The sequence below is a fragment of the Giraffa tippelskirchi genome, chromosome 10 (assembly GCF_054371585.1).
Source record: "Giraffa tippelskirchi isolate mGirTip1 chromosome 10, T2T-mGirTip1v1.2.pri, whole genome shotgun sequence".
Taxonomy (NCBI): Eukaryota; Metazoa; Chordata; class Mammalia; order Artiodactyla; family Giraffidae; genus Giraffa; species Giraffa tippelskirchi.
In genome coordinates, this window is record NC_137284.1 from 21,470,612 (window position 1) to 21,487,321 (window position 16,710).

General features: G+C 43.0%; 1 long non-coding RNA gene across 1 annotated transcript; it reads right to left on the minus strand.

Annotated features, from left to right (window-relative positions):
• Positions 1–3,353: 3,353 nt before the first annotated feature.
• On the minus strand, positions 3,354–7,507 carry LOC145523921 (uncharacterized). Its single transcript, XR_014066965.1, has 3 exons — positions 7,185–7,507; positions 5,529–5,626; positions 3,354–5,090 (listed from the first exon to the last, which is right to left on the minus strand). It is a non-coding gene; the product is annotated as an uncharacterized LOC145523921 (long non-coding RNA).
• Positions 7,508–16,710: the final 9,203 nt, after the last annotated feature.

Genomic DNA, 16,710 nt, shown 5'->3' on the forward strand with positions numbered 1-16,710 from the left:
TATTTTATCTATACCTCTGTGTTTTTGCTAATTCTGCTCCCTTAATCCCTTAACTATTTTGATTTCAGAAGTAATTCTTATTTCTCTGCTTAACATTTCATTTAATGTTTCTTTCCACATTGGAAGTTTTTCCTGACATCTTGCCCATTTTGCAATAAATATCCCTCTTCAGTACTCTCTTAAATTCCTGTGTATTTATGTGTCATTGCAATAAACTTCTTTGGGGCAGGATCAATGTCTTATCTGACTCATAAGCCCAACTCCTGCCACTATGCAGGATATAGAATTGATATTTAAAAAGCACTTATTGAATGAATCAATAAAGTTTACCTGTAGATGAGTTGATACAGATTACTTACCAAAAGCAGCAGAGTTAATATATAGCTTGTTAATATTAGTTTAATTATTTAATATTATATTATAAACAGACTAGATGTAAAATAGTATCATAATGTCACATTGCTATATTAAAAAAATGAATAAGTTAACCATCTATGTTTATTAGTTTGGTGTCCTCTTGTGTGAACTTTGAGGTATTTCATTATATATTTGAAATGATCATATTTTGTGGTACTTTTATTCTACTCAGTTTTACACCGGCTTCAGCAATATGTGAACCATGAACTTCCAGATGTTCAAGCTGGTTTTAGAAAAGGCAGAGGAATCAGAGATCAAATTGCTAACATCGACTGGATCATTAAAAAAGCAAGAGAGTTCCAGAAAAACATCTAGTTCTGTTTTATTGACTATGCCAAAACCTTTGACTGTGTGGATCACAATAAATGTGGAAAATTCTGAAAGATATGGGAATACCAAGACCACCCGACCTGCCTCTTGAGAAATCTACATGCAGGTCAGGAAGCAACAGTAAGAACTGGACATGGAATAACAGACTGGTTCCAAATAGGAAAAGGAGTACGTCAAGGCTGTATATTGTCACCCTGCTTATTTAACTTATATGCAGAGTACATCATGAGAAATGCTGGGCTGGATGAAGCACAAACTGGAATCAAGATTTCCAGGAGAAATATCAATAACCTCAGATATGCAGATAACACCACCCTATGGCAGAAAGTGAAGAAGAACTAAAGAGCTGCTTGATGAAAGTGAAAGAGGAGAGTAAAAAGTTGGCTTAAAGCTCAACATTCAGAAAACTAAGATCATGGCATCTGGTCCCATCACTTCATGGCAAATAGATGGGGAAACAGTGGAAACAGTGACAGACTTTATTTTGGGGGGCTCGAAAATCACTGCAGATGGTGACTGCAGCCATGAAATTAAAAGATGCTTACTCCTTGGAGGGAAATTTATGACCAACCTAGATAGCATATATAAAAGCAGAGACACTACTTTGCCAACAAAAGTCGGTTTAGTCAAGTCTGTGTTTTTTCCAGTGGTCATGTACGGGTGTGAGAGTTGGACTATAAGAAAGTTGAGCACCAAAGACTTGATACTTTTGAACTGTGGTGTTGGAGAAGACTCTTAAGAGTCCCTTGGACTGCAAGGAGATCCAACCAGTCCATCCTGAGGGAGATCAGTCCTGAGTGTTCATTGGAAGGACTGATGCTGAAGCTGAAACTCCAATACTCTGGCCACCTGATGCAAAGAGCCGACTCATTTGAAAAGACCCTGATGCTGGGAAAGATTGAGGGCAGGAGGAGAAGGGGACGACAGAGGATAAGATGGTTGGATGGCATCACTGACTCAATGGACATGAGTTTGAGTAAACTCTGGGAGTTGGTGATGGGCAGGAAAGCCTGGCGTGCTGCAGTCCATGGGGTCACAATAGTTGGACCCGTTGAGCGACTGAACTGAACTGAATTTTTAATTTAACCATGTGAAAATTTTGAAATGCACTGTTTCATGTCAACATCTATAGTATTTGATCATATAGGTGCAATTCTTCTTCCTTCAATTGCTGAATCCTTCTGTGAACCCAGCACATATGAATTATACACAGAAATCAGAAATACAGCCACAGTGCCCAGGGAGCTTAGAAGACACAATATAATGTAACCTGTGTAACATTAGGATATTTATGATTTAAAGTTAGAGAACAAAGGAAACAATTTAAGTCATCTTGTGGGAATCAGGTCAGACTTTTTGCAGAGGAACTTTAGCTGTTGAAATAGAAATGAATTGCATTTCAAAGACTTGGAACAACATCTCCAAAGGCATCAAATTTTGATAGCATTTTCTTTTGGAGAAGTGGCAAATAGCTTGGTAATTTTGGACTGAAGAGGAAATTAGAGGCTGGATATTTAGATACATCCAGGCAATTGAAATTATTATATATATATTAAAAAGTTTGTTTTGTCAGGGGAGTTTGTAATTTCCTTGGTTATGTCTAACCACAGCAAAAATTTGAAGTGATGGATAGACCAGTGTTGCAGCTCAGTTTTTTTTTTTTTTTTTTTTGGCAAGGAAAGGAAAATACATCCTCGAGGCATGAGGGCAGGCTGACCCAAAAGATACGAAGAGAAGAGAAACCTCCAGCTCAAATTTGGCTCCTCTTTTTATACGTTGTTTTCTCCTCCTCCTGAGCCTGCCCTATATAAATTGGCCTAGCCAGGAGGGCTGTTTGTTTTACCTGAGGTTCTCACTCCAGTGCTCAGACCTTCTTTAGTTCTATTTTTGTGGACTTTTTCCTTTCTTTGTCTTTTAGCCACCACCATTATGGACTCTTTTTTCCTACTCTAACTACCTAACATTCTCCCCTCAAGAGATAGGAGGCCCCATTCTTTGGGAATAGGGGTGTTGAGGTCTCTCTGGCTACTTCCTGCTGAACTGGGATAGCACGAGGCATTGGGCCTCCCCCTCTTGCTAATCTCAAGCCTCAGAGTCCTTATAGCGGTGTCCATCTAAAGGTGAGTGATATTTTCCTTCGTCGGGTGTAGTTTTATATATCCTTGTTGAACTGGCACTGCATGTTGTAGCTTGTTGACCTGGGCAGAGACAAAATAGGTCAGACAATTGATAATACATAGAGCAATCATAAGCAGCATCAATATGGTGATAACAGGGATTTGTAGAGACAATAGCCCACTCCAAATCCCCCTCACCAGGAAAAGAATCCCCCAAAGAGAGATTGTAGCCACCCTGAGAACTCTCCAGCTTGTTCTTTGAGATCCAGTAGGATCCGAATGTTTTTCTTGAGGACTGTGAGACTTTCTTTAACTTAGCTGGAAGTATTTACCCAGAAACAACATGTCTCATTCAAGATGGCTCAAGTCCCTTCTTTTTCAGGGCTCAGGAGATCTATCTCCTGTCTATTTTGGAGTACAACCCCTGGCCGGCTGTGTTTGCTCTTTAGAGCTATCCTGAGAAATCGTATCCCCAGAAACTTAATTTTGGGGGTGTTCATTAGAATGGCACTCATTTGTAGTCCTGAATAAGTATCTGAGATCTCCCAGGGCTCACAGGTGTATTGAGTGTCCCCTTCTGTTTTCTTCCACGACTTGACTTATGAGTAGTGAATCCAGCAGTCATGTCCTGGTACCTTGATTGCTGTGGGGGTGGAAAGTATTACAGAGTAGGGGCCCTTCCATGTGGGCTTGAGTTGAGCCTTTAGGGACCCATCTTTCCAGACTTTAATTAGTAACTGAGTCCCTGGAGTATATAGCGGTGGCTGTTTAGAATCTTCTGGGTCCTGGTTGATACCCACAAGTGTATATCCTGTTGGAATTGCCCAATGGCCATGGTATAAGATCAGAGGGTCTGAGCCTCTGGATCCAGGAAGAGGTCACTGACATAAACAAAAGGTCTCCCATATAGCATCTCATAAGGACTAAGACCAACCTGTTCCTTAGGAGCAATACGGGTGTGGAGGAGAGCTATTGGTAAAGCGTTCTTCCATCCCAGGGAGGTCTCCTGGATTATCTTTTTTATCTCTGATTTTAAGAATTGGTTGGCTCTTTCTACTTTTCCTGAAGACTGAGGCCTCTAGGCACAGTGGAGTAATAAGTAATAATAAGTAATGCCCAAAGCTTTAGAGACCCCTTAAGTGACCTTAGAAGTAAATGATGTCCTCTTATCATTTTTTAATGACTTGGGCAGACCAAATCTTGAATGATTTCATGGAGCAGTTACCACCTCCTTCTTTCTCAATCTGGGTGGGAAAACCTTCAATCCATCCTGTGAATGTACCTATCATGACTAATAGGTATTTATATCCTTGAGAGACTGGTATCTGGCTGAAGTCCATCTTCCAGTCCTCTCCTGGGTAGGTCCCACGTTATTGGATGGGCTGAGGCAGCTGGGGTCTTTGAGCTCTTGATGGTTGTTTAATTGGCAAGTGGGACAAGAGGAGACCACTTGCCTTATAGTCGTTTGGAGGCCTGTTCCTCTGAAGTACCTTTCTAGTAATCTTTGGAGGACCTTCTCTCTTACATGAGTGGTGACATGTAAGGAGTTAACCAACTTCCATTGGAGGTTCCCAGGCAGAAAAAGGAGTCCCTCCTTTTGGAACCACCCCATATGATCTTCTTGAAAGCACTCACTCTTAGCTTTAAGAGTTTCACCTTTAATATATGAAGGAGTTTCTAGCAAATTAGTCTGTGGAACTAAGGTGACAATCCCTATTTTGTCATTGTTCTGTAATGCTGCTCTCTTAGCTGCTTAATCAGCTGCTTGGTTCCCTCATGCCACTTCTGTGCTCCCTTTTTGGTGTCCTTTACAGTGGGAGACTGAAACCTCAGTGGGCAGATGGACTGCATCCAAGAGCCTAAGGATTTGATCACCATATTTAATTGGGGACCCTCAGGTGGTCAAGTGGCCCCTTTCTTTCCAAATAGCAGCATGCGCATGTGGCACCAGAAAGGCATACTTGGAGTCAGTGTAAATGGCTACTCTTTTTCCTTTTCCCAGCTCTAAAGGTCGAGTCAGGGCTATGAGCTCAACTACTTGAGCTGAAGTACCTGGTGGCAAAGGTTTAGCCTCTATGGGTTCAAAATATGAGACTACTACATATCTGGCTCTTCTTTTTCCATCCAAGACAAAGCTGCTTCCATCAGTGTACCAGATTTCCTCAGGACTGGTCAGCGGGTCTTCTGACAATCCCTCTCAGGGTTTTGTCCAGTGGTCCAAGGTTTCTAGGCAACAGTGAAAGGGGAGAGAGTCCTCAGGGCTAGGCAAGAGGGTAGCTGGGTTAAGAACCTCACAAGGGGATATAATGAGGCCTGGATTTTCCATAAGCACTGCTTGATATCTGAGGATTCTTTGATCAGACATTCATAAATGGCCTTTCCCATTCAGGAGCTATTTAACTTGGTGGCTGGTAAAAATAGTTTGGCTGAAATAGCTGCAAGATTTCGAAAGCAGGGAAAGATCTTTTCCCAATAAGGGAGTAGGACACTCAGGGATCACCAGAAACTGGTGGGAAAATATTTGTCCATCCCAACAACAAAGTGCTCAGGTGAATCTTTTTGTAACTGTTTTTCCTGTAGCACCCAAAATGGTACAGGTTTGGGAGGAGGAGGTCAGGACAGAGTAGGTAGCCCCTGGGTCAACCAAGAAATTCTCGGACCTACCTGCCATATCCAGTTGCACCCATGGCTCCAGGCCCATGATGGTTATCTGTGACAGGTGGGCTGGCTGGAGTGGGCTGCTTCAGTCCTGTTGAACTATCCTGAGGGAAGGCTTGGCACTTGACCTTGAGGCTCTTGTGTCCCCAGGGCAGAGTGCCACCCAATGTCCCAGTTGATGGCATTTGTAGCAAGCTATTTTAGGAGACTTGCCTTGGTTTGGACACTCTTTGGCCCAATATCCCACCTATCTATGGACTAGTCATTTGCCTTATGCCTTGTCCTTTAAGGACTCAGGGTTTGCCATAGGGCTTCGCTGGAGGGCGGCCAGCATCTGGGCATGCCGTTTTCCTTTTCTCCCTCTCCTGCACCTTGGCCTCCCTCTCCTGTTCTTTGTTATAAAAGGTATAACTGGGCCACTGTCTGGGCCATCTCATCTAAAGAGGCAGCAGAGTCCTGCTGCTGTAGCTGTTGTAACTTTATCCTGATGTCTGATGAATATTGGAACAGGAATTTGTCCTTTAAAATCATTTGTCCCTCAAAAGAGTCTAAGTCCAGATTGGTAAACTTTTGGAGGGCCTCTTTTAGCCTTTCCAGAAAGGCAATGGGGTTCTCGTTGGGCTCTGAGTTACTGCTGAGACCCAGGTGTAGCTGATTTTTGCTGGGCTGCTTTTAGTCCTGCCTTTACACAGATCAGAAAATGATCCCTTTCCCAGATGTGCTCAGGGTCATTATAATTTCAATTAGGATCTGAGGAGGAGACCGCAGTTTCCGCCACTGGATATTTATCGCTTGACATGTGAAGTCCCATAGCATACCTTTGGGCTTCCTTTAAGACCCAATAGCATGCTCAGGGTCAGATAAATTTCGGCTAAATATGACCGTGATGTCCTTCCATGTCAAGTCAAAGGCCAAGGTAATGTGTTGGAATGTACCTATATATTTGCCTGGGTCATCTGTATAGCTTCCCAGGTCTTATTTAATCTGTCTTAGTTCTAAAAGGGAGAAGGGCTTATGGACCCAGGTTGGTCCAAATTCTCCTCCAGTTTCAACTAAGGGACATACTTGAGTTGGCTTTTGTGGAAAAATATCCACCTGCTCCTGGATATGGGGGCGTGTTTGGATATAAGGAAGGAGCACCAGGCAACTTGGGAGCCATGGAAGGTGAGCCTTCACAGGGGGCTTCCTTCTCTATGTTGTCTGTGCCTAACACCATTTGCCTAGTAGGCTCACTTTTAGGGCATACAACAATCCCTTATTTAAAACAGAATTCCTTCATATCTCTTAGTCGGAAGAAAATTTGGACATAGGGGATCTCTGTCCATTTCCCTTGTCTTTTGCAGAATAAGTCTAGCTACAGGATGGTACTGTAATTTAAACTCCCATCCTCAGGCCAGTGTTCCTTGTCCCCCAGAGGATACCATGGCCATGTAGTGGCACAAAAGGATTTTAAGCAACTTCTCCTAAGAGTTAGAGGATCAAACAGCTTCCAGTTATCAAGGATGTATCTCAAGGGCATCTGTTGGGAAGTGGATTGGTTATTTCCCATCTGAAAGACAATCATGACAGGAAGGAAAAGAAAAAAGAAAAAAACTAATAGGCCTCCCTCTATTTCCATGGGTGGACTTCCTTAGGGGTGAGTCTTTTTGAAGTTTATCCTACCCAGTACTGTTGCAACCTGAGAGCCAGGTGTCCCAGGGTCATGGTGCAGATCCCCAGGCAAGCTGAGGCATGACAGCCTTCTGGAGATCGAATCCCCAGGCAGGTCGAGGCAGGTCGGCCTCCTGGGACCCCTGGACTGGCAGATCCCTGAGCAGGTTGAGGTGTGACAACCTTCCGAGGACCAGGTCACTAGGCAGGTCAAGGCAGATCAACCTCCTGGGACTCCCAGACTGGAGTTGGGCATCCCCAAGGTCTCCAGCATGACTAATGCTGGGTAGGATTAAGGGGTTGTAATCTTAACTCATTGCTGGTTTGTCTACCACAGATGGGAATAGACGTGAAGTGAAGTGAAAGTCACTCAGTCGTGTCTCTTTGTGACCTCATGAACTATACAATCCATGGAATTCTCCAGGCCAGAATACTGAAGTGGGTAGCTTTTCTCTTCTCCAGAGTATCTTCCCAACCCAGGGATCAAACCCAGGTCTCTTGCGTTGCAGAAGGATTCTTTACAAGCTGAGCCACAAGGGAAGCCCATGGGAATAGATATCATGATGTAAAGCAGTCCTAGCTTGTGCCCTGAGACTGGGAACCTGGTGAAAGAGCCTTATCCTCTTATTGCTCTGAGAGAATGCAAGTCACTGATTTCCTCCCCTAGTCCTCCATAAGAGCAGTTTAGGGTGTTTCCAGTGGTAAACATTTCATTGTCATAGACCCACTTTAGGTAATAGCAGAAGTAATGACAAAGGAGTGGGTTATCTGGTCCCCTTAGGAGCATTAAGAGTATTTTAATAATAAGTGGGGTGGAGCAATGTTGCCTAGATGGGGGCAGGGTCCTGGTTGTAGGAGTTAGTAAGTGGCTTAAGAACAAATTGATAAGAGGCAACAAACCAGATGTTCCATAAAAGTGGAGTGGAGATTTGATCCAGGGGTACACTTGTAAATTTAGGAGAAGGGCGGTAAGGGTTTGGGCCCAAGCGGCCTGCAGGGCTAACTCCCAAAGTGGCAAACATTATCCCTAGAAGCCCAATTGCCCTTGAAGGGATGTCGACAGATGGACTTCTAGCAGGCATTGTGTGCCTGTCACCTGCCCTAGTGGATTCACTGAGATATGCTGTTGTTGCACATATAGTAGGAAACATAGAAGATAAAGGCCTTAATATCTAGAGGGATTGGATATTATATAATATTTCCCTCCCAAGGGCCAGCTAATTTCTGGTTGTCCCTCCAGAAGAATGTAGAGGCAACACTGTGGGCCCAGACGGGGCTCAGGAAAAGAGCATGAAACAGGAGGGAATGGGGCAGGCCCAACTTTTGAAAGAATGACATAGTCCAAGGGAATAACATACATTGATTAAAATCAAGTGGGTCCAAGATGACAAGTCAAATTCAATTAAAACTTGACCTTCAGTCTGCGAGCTAAATGACACACCCAGAGGTGCCAAGACAGTTTTAAGTCACTGTCAAAAGGCCAAGGAGTGGGTGGTTCCCCAATTGTTGGAAGGAGCCTCCTACTCATTACCATATGAAATCACCCAGCTAGTGAAAACTAACCACACCGCATTCCATGGATGCCACACTCCCCTCTGTGATGGCCCACACTCTTGGAGTGTGCTTCTCTCTAAATCCAAACAAATCCAAACAAACTTATCTATTGCTGTGTCTCTCAATGAATTTTTTTTTCGATGAGACATCAAAAGCCTGACCTTCATTAGGTCCTAAAACCAGGCGTTGTGGGTTTTGGCTGGGCTCAAGTCCCAGTCAGATATGACTGAAAGACTAAGCATAGCACAGAGCGCCTGCTGTGTGAGTTTGAGTCTTAATCTTAGGTAAACAGTTTCAAGAACAACTTTCAAAAATGGAAAGAGGATGATCTGCCCAATACTTTGTAAGCAGTAGCATAGATGGAGAGAAGAGCTGAAGGACAGGAGGAAAAAGCAGTGGGGAAAAACGTGCCAAAGAATCTCCATCATAACCTGCTGAAAAATCTGCTAAATATCTGACCCGTGCTCACAGTTTTCATTGGCCTGATCCTTGACACAAAAGAAATTAAGGACAGAAGAACCCCCACCAACTTGGGCAACAGCTACTAAGGCACAGCAGATAGTAGAGCCTTTGGAACACCCTGGGACACCCACGGCTGCTTGCCTGTTCACAGGGGGTTTGAGGAAACAAGAAACAAGAGATTGTATAGGAATTAAGATTTTGTTAGCCATATGTCCTTCCAGCCATAGGAGTGAGGACTTCCTACCCCAACCAGAGGTCTTCTGGAATCTGAGACTGAACTGCGTGAGCTTTCTGTGGAGTTTGTTTTTGCTGTCCCAGTTTCCAGCACACTGGGCTTCTTGTCACTGCCCGTGCATTGGATTTTCTTCACATTCAGCTTCCACCACAGGAGCTTTCACCGAGTTGGGCTTCTGCTTCTGCTGTACTTGGCCTCCCCCTCGTGGGGGACGAGCCAAGGTTGTTTCCGAGTTAAATCTGAGCCAGGTTAAATCCAAGTCATGGCACCATAGATGTCAAGGGAGTTTGGAATTTCCTCAGTTCTGTCTTGTCACAGCAAAAATTTGAAGCTACGGATGGACCAGTGTTACAATTCAGTTTTATTTGGCAAGCAAACGAAATATCTCCTTGAGGCATGAGGGCAGGCCAACCCAAAAGAAGAGAAGAGAGACCCTGGGCTCAAATTTGGCTCCTCTTTTTTTTTTTTTCTCCTCTCCCTGAGCCTGCCCTGTGTAAATTGGGCTAGCCAGGAAGGCTGTTTTTTTTTGTTTTTTTTTTTTAACCTGAGGATTTAACTCCGGTCCTAGGATCTTCCTTTGTTCTTTTTTCACAGGCCTTTTCTTTTCTTTGTCTTTTAGCCACCACTATGGACTCCTTTTTCCTATTCTAACTACCTAACAGTTTTATTCTAAAGTTAATGTGTAGACACAAAAAATTTTAAAGCACAAAAGTAATGTCATCAGATGTACTTCTACATTGTTAAACTTAAATATAAAATGGAGACTAGGCTTGAGAATTTTCTGAACAGCCAAAACTATTTAATCCAAGTAAGTAAGTAAAACGAATTCTAGCTTATTTCATGAACTTAAGTGAGACTTAATTTAGGCTATTTCTTGCAAATGCCTCTGATAATCATGAAAGAAGGTCTCTAGGTGGCGTGGTAGTAAAGAATCTGCCTGCCAATACAGGAGATACAAAAGACATGGGTTGGATCCCTGGGTTGGGAAGATCTCTTGTAGTAGGAAATGGAAACCCACTCCAGTTTCTTGCCTGGAAAATTCTCTGGGCAGAAGAGCCTAGCAGACTATAGTCCATGGGGTAGCAAAGAATCAGACATAACTGAGGGACACGCATAATCATGAAAACAGCTTAAGTCATCTTCCTAAAAATGGTATGAGTGTTAACGCAAGTTTGCACAGTTAGGCCAAGTCAATTGAAACATAGGAGTTTGGAGCAGAGAAATGCTTATTGTAAGGTCATGCAAGGAGACAGGTGATTCATGACCTTAAAAGCCCCTAGCTCCCCAAAAGAGTTCAGCAAAGCACTTTTAAAAGGCAGATGGGGGAGAGGGGTCACAGGGTATATGATCAGCTCCTACACAGTTCTCTGGCTGAAGGTGATGGAATAGCATGGTGTCACAGAGGTTAATTTAAATCAGTCTTTAGGCTCCAGGAGGCCTGGGGTTGTGCATTGTTGCTTATCAAGTAGTTAACATCTTCCATTTGAGATGGAGTGGGTGTTCACATCTGCAAACAACTCGGGAAATCTGCATCAAATACTGTTATCTAGGTACTTCAGAAAGGAGCTGAGGCAGAGGATCTGGGGGAGGTGCTGTTCCAGGAATGCCCCACAGGATCCTGCTCAGACACTAGAGATGGTTACTTGTGACCAGTCCCCTGCTGAAAGAGGAAACAGAACAGGCTCTATCTTGAAAGCAAGACTCCATCTTGGGCCAGACTGTGGACTTTGAGCTATATGCTCAGTATCTATTGAAACAAAATACCAACTGGAAAACCAGGCCCCCGGAAGGAAGAGCCCCAGGGCTCTCCATCACCTAAAAGAATACCCTAATTATCTGTGTGACCAAACGGAATCATACATTCTATTATGCTTGTTGGGGAATGACCACAAGCCTATTGATAATTGTCCACTGTTAACTACCTAGGTTTAAGGCATATGAATCACAGGTTGACTTTGATTGTATCTTTCTTTTTCCTTTGTTCAGACTAGTTTCAGGGAATTTGGGGAGGTGGATTTGGGCACATATGCTTAAGGTATATAAGGTTTTCACAAAAACTGGTCGGGGTCCTTGGCTAAAAGAAGGCTCTGCCTTGGGCCCGCCGGTGTAATAAACTGCACTCCGCTATCTGCATTGTCCTTCTGATTGAGTGTGTTCCCCAGAACGCGTGGCTACAGCACTGCTATTTGGCTTCCCAGGTCGCCCAGCGGTAAAGAATCCGCCTGCCAGTGTGAGACTTGAGTTCAATCCCTGGGTCAAGAAGATCACCTGTAGGAGGAAATGGCAACCCACTCCAGTATTCTTGCCTGGGAAATCCCATGGACAGAGGAGCCTGGTGGGCTACGGTCCATGGGGTCACAAAGAGTCTCACACAACTGACATGCATGTAGCGCTAGCACAGCCATTTAGAAAATGTGTGGTAATAACCAATCAATGTGGAGATTACACAGCTTCCTCATTTCCACTTTACCAACAATCCTATAAATTCATGATCATATTAGTCTTTTCATTTGAAAGTTCCCACTTTGTGAACCATTCTCACATACACAATAAACTCTCACAAGTATAGTTCATTGATTTGGTGAGTTTAATTTTGATATTTCTGGATTTTTGACAACATAGGTAAAACTCATTTTCAAAAAAATACCTATTTTATCAAGCAGTCATCATTTAAAGAAAACGTTTTACCATACTACAACAATAATCACAAATATTCATTGTAATTTTAAAAAGTCATGTCAGAAGAAATGTCTACAATTCAATTGGATATAATTATTCCTAACATTTTGACTTAAAAAATAGGTGCAACCTAAAAGTTGAGAGTTATGTTTTTATTCAGCAGAAATTTTCAGGACTTCAAGCCTGGGAGACAATATCTCAAGTAATCCTCAGAGAACTGTTCCAAGGAGGAGAGGGTGGGGGGCCATGTTATACAGAAGTTTTGTGATGAAGAGCAGGTAGTCTGAATGTCCAAAGATAATTGCACGTTAAAGAAAAAATAGATATCTCAAGATAAAGAATTTAGCTTGTTTCTATGCACGGGAAATGTAAGAGTTTGGGCTCACTGATATCATTCCTTTCATATGCACCTCACATGTCTGAGGCCAAGATCCTGCATCCTCATATCCTGAATTTCCTCAGGGCTCATCGTAGGGAGGGGCGACACAGTCTGATGGCTGCTAGATGGCAGGTATTCTTCCTGAGTTTCCTCAGGGCTCACCAGCTCACTTTTGGTGATGATGCCTGCCGTCTCTAATGATAGTGACATCCTTTGTTTACTGATACATCAGCAAATATTCCATTTCTCAACACCATTTTTCAATATTTCAATTGTTTCCTGTGTTTTCACATATTATAAATATTTTTATAGAGAGCATCTTTGTACACAACATTTATTCAGAATTTTCATCTCTTCAAAATTATCAGCTCACTTATAAAACAAATTTTCTCCTCTATCCATGTCCCTCCAAACACAAACACATTGTTGATTTCTAAAGCCAGGGAGAACCCTTAAATCTGTGCTAGGTTTGGAGATGCTATTCATCCACCAGAGGGCGACAGAGCACAGTCTGCAGAATACAAACGGCTGGCGTTGTCCACCTTGGAGCAATTTAAGTCGAGACTTAACTGACTTAGACTGTATCATAGATCCAAGATAGTGCCAGGATTCCTGTTCATCTGTAAACCTAATATATATCGGAAAAGAGAAGGCAACTGTCTCGTGAAAGGACGAATAATGGGAAACACATCAGAATATCAGGAACAATTTAAAGAGCTCAAAGAGAGCCTGCAAACCTTATTCTTTCGAAAAACAAGCTCCAAAGTCAGAGAGGACAAACTGAGTTTCTAATTCTTTCACCCTTCTGGGTTCGCAGTAGATGTTACACCCACTGATTTGCCCTCAGTTTGGTAAAATAGGTCACAAGTGGGATCCTTGTGACTTTGGGCACCATCTTTTTGCAATTTGCATTGCACTGGTGTGGTGTGTGTGTTCAGTCTCCCAGTCAGACGACTCTTTGCGACTCCACGGAATGGAGCCAACCAGGCTCCTCTGTCACTGGAATTTTTCAGGCAAGAATACTGGAGTGGGTTACCATTTCCTCCTCCCGGGAATATTCCAGCCCCAGGGACTGAATCAGAGTCTCCAGTGTCTCTTGCCTGTTTTTGCATTTTGCATTCCTTTGATGTGATAAAGCAGGCTATTTAAATACAGCCTGGAGTCACACAGACTAAAGACGCCTGCACTTTGCTCACAGTACAGTAACTCAAGACTCAAAAGAGGGAGAGATTAGATTCTATTACTGACAGTTGTTCAAAGGGAAGTTCCAGCTCTTTGGGTTGCTAAGAAGCAGAAAATATGAAAACATTCTTATGACCAGGGCATGCAAATTAGTATAAATGTGTCTCAGATCCATTATAAATGTAAAATGTACTATTAACATATCCTGTATATTTGTTACTTCTGTTTTTACCTAAGTACACAATCATAAATTGAGGAAATTTTATAAAGGATTATCATTCTCTAAGGGCTTCCCTGTGGCTCAGCTGGTAAAGAATCTGTCTGCAATGTGGGGGACCTGGGTTCGATCCCTGGGTTGGGAAGATCCCACGGAGAAGCGACTGGCTATCCACTCCAGTATTCTGGCCTGGAGAATTCCATGGACTATATAGTCTATGGGGTCACAAAGAGTTGAACACGACTGAGTGACCTTCACTTCACTTCACTTCTTTCTCTAAAGGAAGAATTCAGTTTAGCTGTATTGAATACAAACATTCCAGTGGTGGTTGTTGGTTCCACAATTGTCATAACCAGTATGGATCAATTATTAATAAAAGACTTTAGTTTTCAAGGTATTCTAAATATAACTCCTTATCCAAGTCTATGGCTTCCCTGGTGGCTCTTTGCTAAAGAATCCACCTGCAATGCAGAAGACTTGAGTTCAATCCCTAGGTCGGGAAGACCCTCTTGGAGAAGGGAATGGCTACCAACTCCAGTATCCTTGCCTGGAGAATCCCATGGACAGAGGAGCCTGACAGGCTACAGTTCATGGGATTGAAAAGAGTCAGACATGAATGAGAGACTATCTTTCTCTAAACTGAAGCATTCAGTTTGGCTGTTTTGAGTACAAACATTCCAGTGGTGGCTATTGGTTCCACAACTGTCATAACCTCTATGGGTCAATTATTAATAAATGCCTCTAGTTTTCATGGTATCCTAAATATAACTGCTTATCAAAGTCTTTGAGTGTACTTCAAATGCATCCTGCTGAACCTTAGTTATTCTGCTATAAATTCCATTTGGGTCTTATTGTTTCATATAAACTTCTTGAGCCTAGTAGGGCCTGATGTCAATGTATCAGGTGTTCAGCTTAGTATAAAAAGCCTCTGTCATCTTATTTCCCTCCACTCATACTTTTTCCTCAGCTTGGTAGTAGTTGTTAGGAGTGTTAGCTGCACCTCTGTAAGGGAAAGGGATGTTTCTCTCCATGAGGTTCTATAAGGATTAAATCATTACCCATCCTGGTCACCTACCTAGAGTAAAGACTGAAAGCTAGTCAAGGACAAAGAACAAGATAAAGCACTGTGTGCATTGGGAAAACAAGCCCTCAGATATTTGGATATCTTTCAGAAGAAATGAACCCAGATTTTTGTATCTTCCCATACTTTGAAAAGCACTAAAATCTTTAACTGAGATATCCGTTCCTTGTGATTAGCAGTAAACTTCTATTAAGATGACTGCTGGATTACACTTACTCTTTCACCAATGTCACATATATACTGGCTTCTCCCCCTACCTCTTCAGAGCAGTTGTTCAGAGCTCCATAAAAGACTGTAATAAATGCTGGAAAGGGTGTGGAGAAAAGGGAGCCCTCTTACACTGTTGGTGGGAATGCAAACTAGTACAGCCACAATGGAGAAGAGTGTGGGGATTCCTTAAAACCTGGAAATAGAACTTTCATATGACCCAGCAATCCTACTGCTGGGCATACACACTGAAGAAACCAGAATTGAAAGAGACACATGTACCACAATGTTCATCGCAACGCTGTTTACAATAGCTAGGACATGGAAAACCCACTCCAGTATTCTTGCCTGGAGAATCTCGGGGACGGGGAAGCCTGGTGGGCTGCCGTCTATGGGGTCGCACAGAGTTGGACATGACTGAAGCGACTTAGCAGCAGCAGTAGCAGGACATGGAAGCAACCTAGAAGTCCATTGGCAGAAGAACAGATAAGAAAATTGTTGTACATATACACAATGGAATATTACTCAGCTATATCCGCTGGATCATCGAAAAAGCAAGAGAGTTCCAGAAAAACATCTATTTCTGCTTTATTGACTATGCCAAAGCCTTTGACTGTGTGGATCACAAGAAACTGTGGAAAATTCTGAAAGAGATGGGAATACCAGACCATCTGACCTGTCTCTTGAGAAACCTGTATGCAGGTCAGGAAGCAACAGTTAGAACTGGACATGGAACAACAGACTGGTTCCAAATAGGAAAAGGAGTACGTCAAGGCTGTATATTGTCACCTTGCTTATTTAACTTATATGCAGAGTACATCATGAGAAACGCTGGGCTGGAAGAAACACAAGCTGGAATCAAGATTGCCGGGAGAAATATCAATAACCTCAGATATGCAGATGACACCACCCTTATGGCAGAGAGTGAAGAAGAACTAAAGAGCCTCTTGATGAAGGTGAAGGAGGAGAGTGAAAAAGTTGGCTTAAAGCTCAACGTTCAGAAAACCAAGATCATGGCATCTGGTCCCATCACTCCATGGGAAATAGATGGGGAAACAGTGGAAACAGTGTCAGACTTTACTTTTTTGGACTCCAAAATCACTGCAGATGGTGACTGCAGCCATGAAATTAAAAGACGCTTACTCCTTGGAAGGAAGGTTATGACCAACCTAGATAGCATATTTAAAAGCAGAGACATTACTTTGCCAACAAAAGTCCGTCTAGTCAAGGCTATGGTTTTTCCAGTGGTCATGTATGGATGTGAGAGTTGGACAGTGAAGAAAGCTGAGCGCCGCAGAATTGATGCTTTTGAACTGTGGTGTTGGAGAAGACTCTTGAGAGTCCCTTGGACTGCAAGGAGATCCAATCAATCCATCCTAAAAGAGATCAATCCTGGATGTTCATTGGAAGGTCTGATGTTGAAGCTGAAGCTCCAATACTTTGGCCACCTCATGCGAAGGGTTGACTCATTGGAAAAGACCCTAATGCTGGGTAGGATTGGGGGCGGGAGGAGAAGGGGACGACAGAGGATGAGATGGTTGG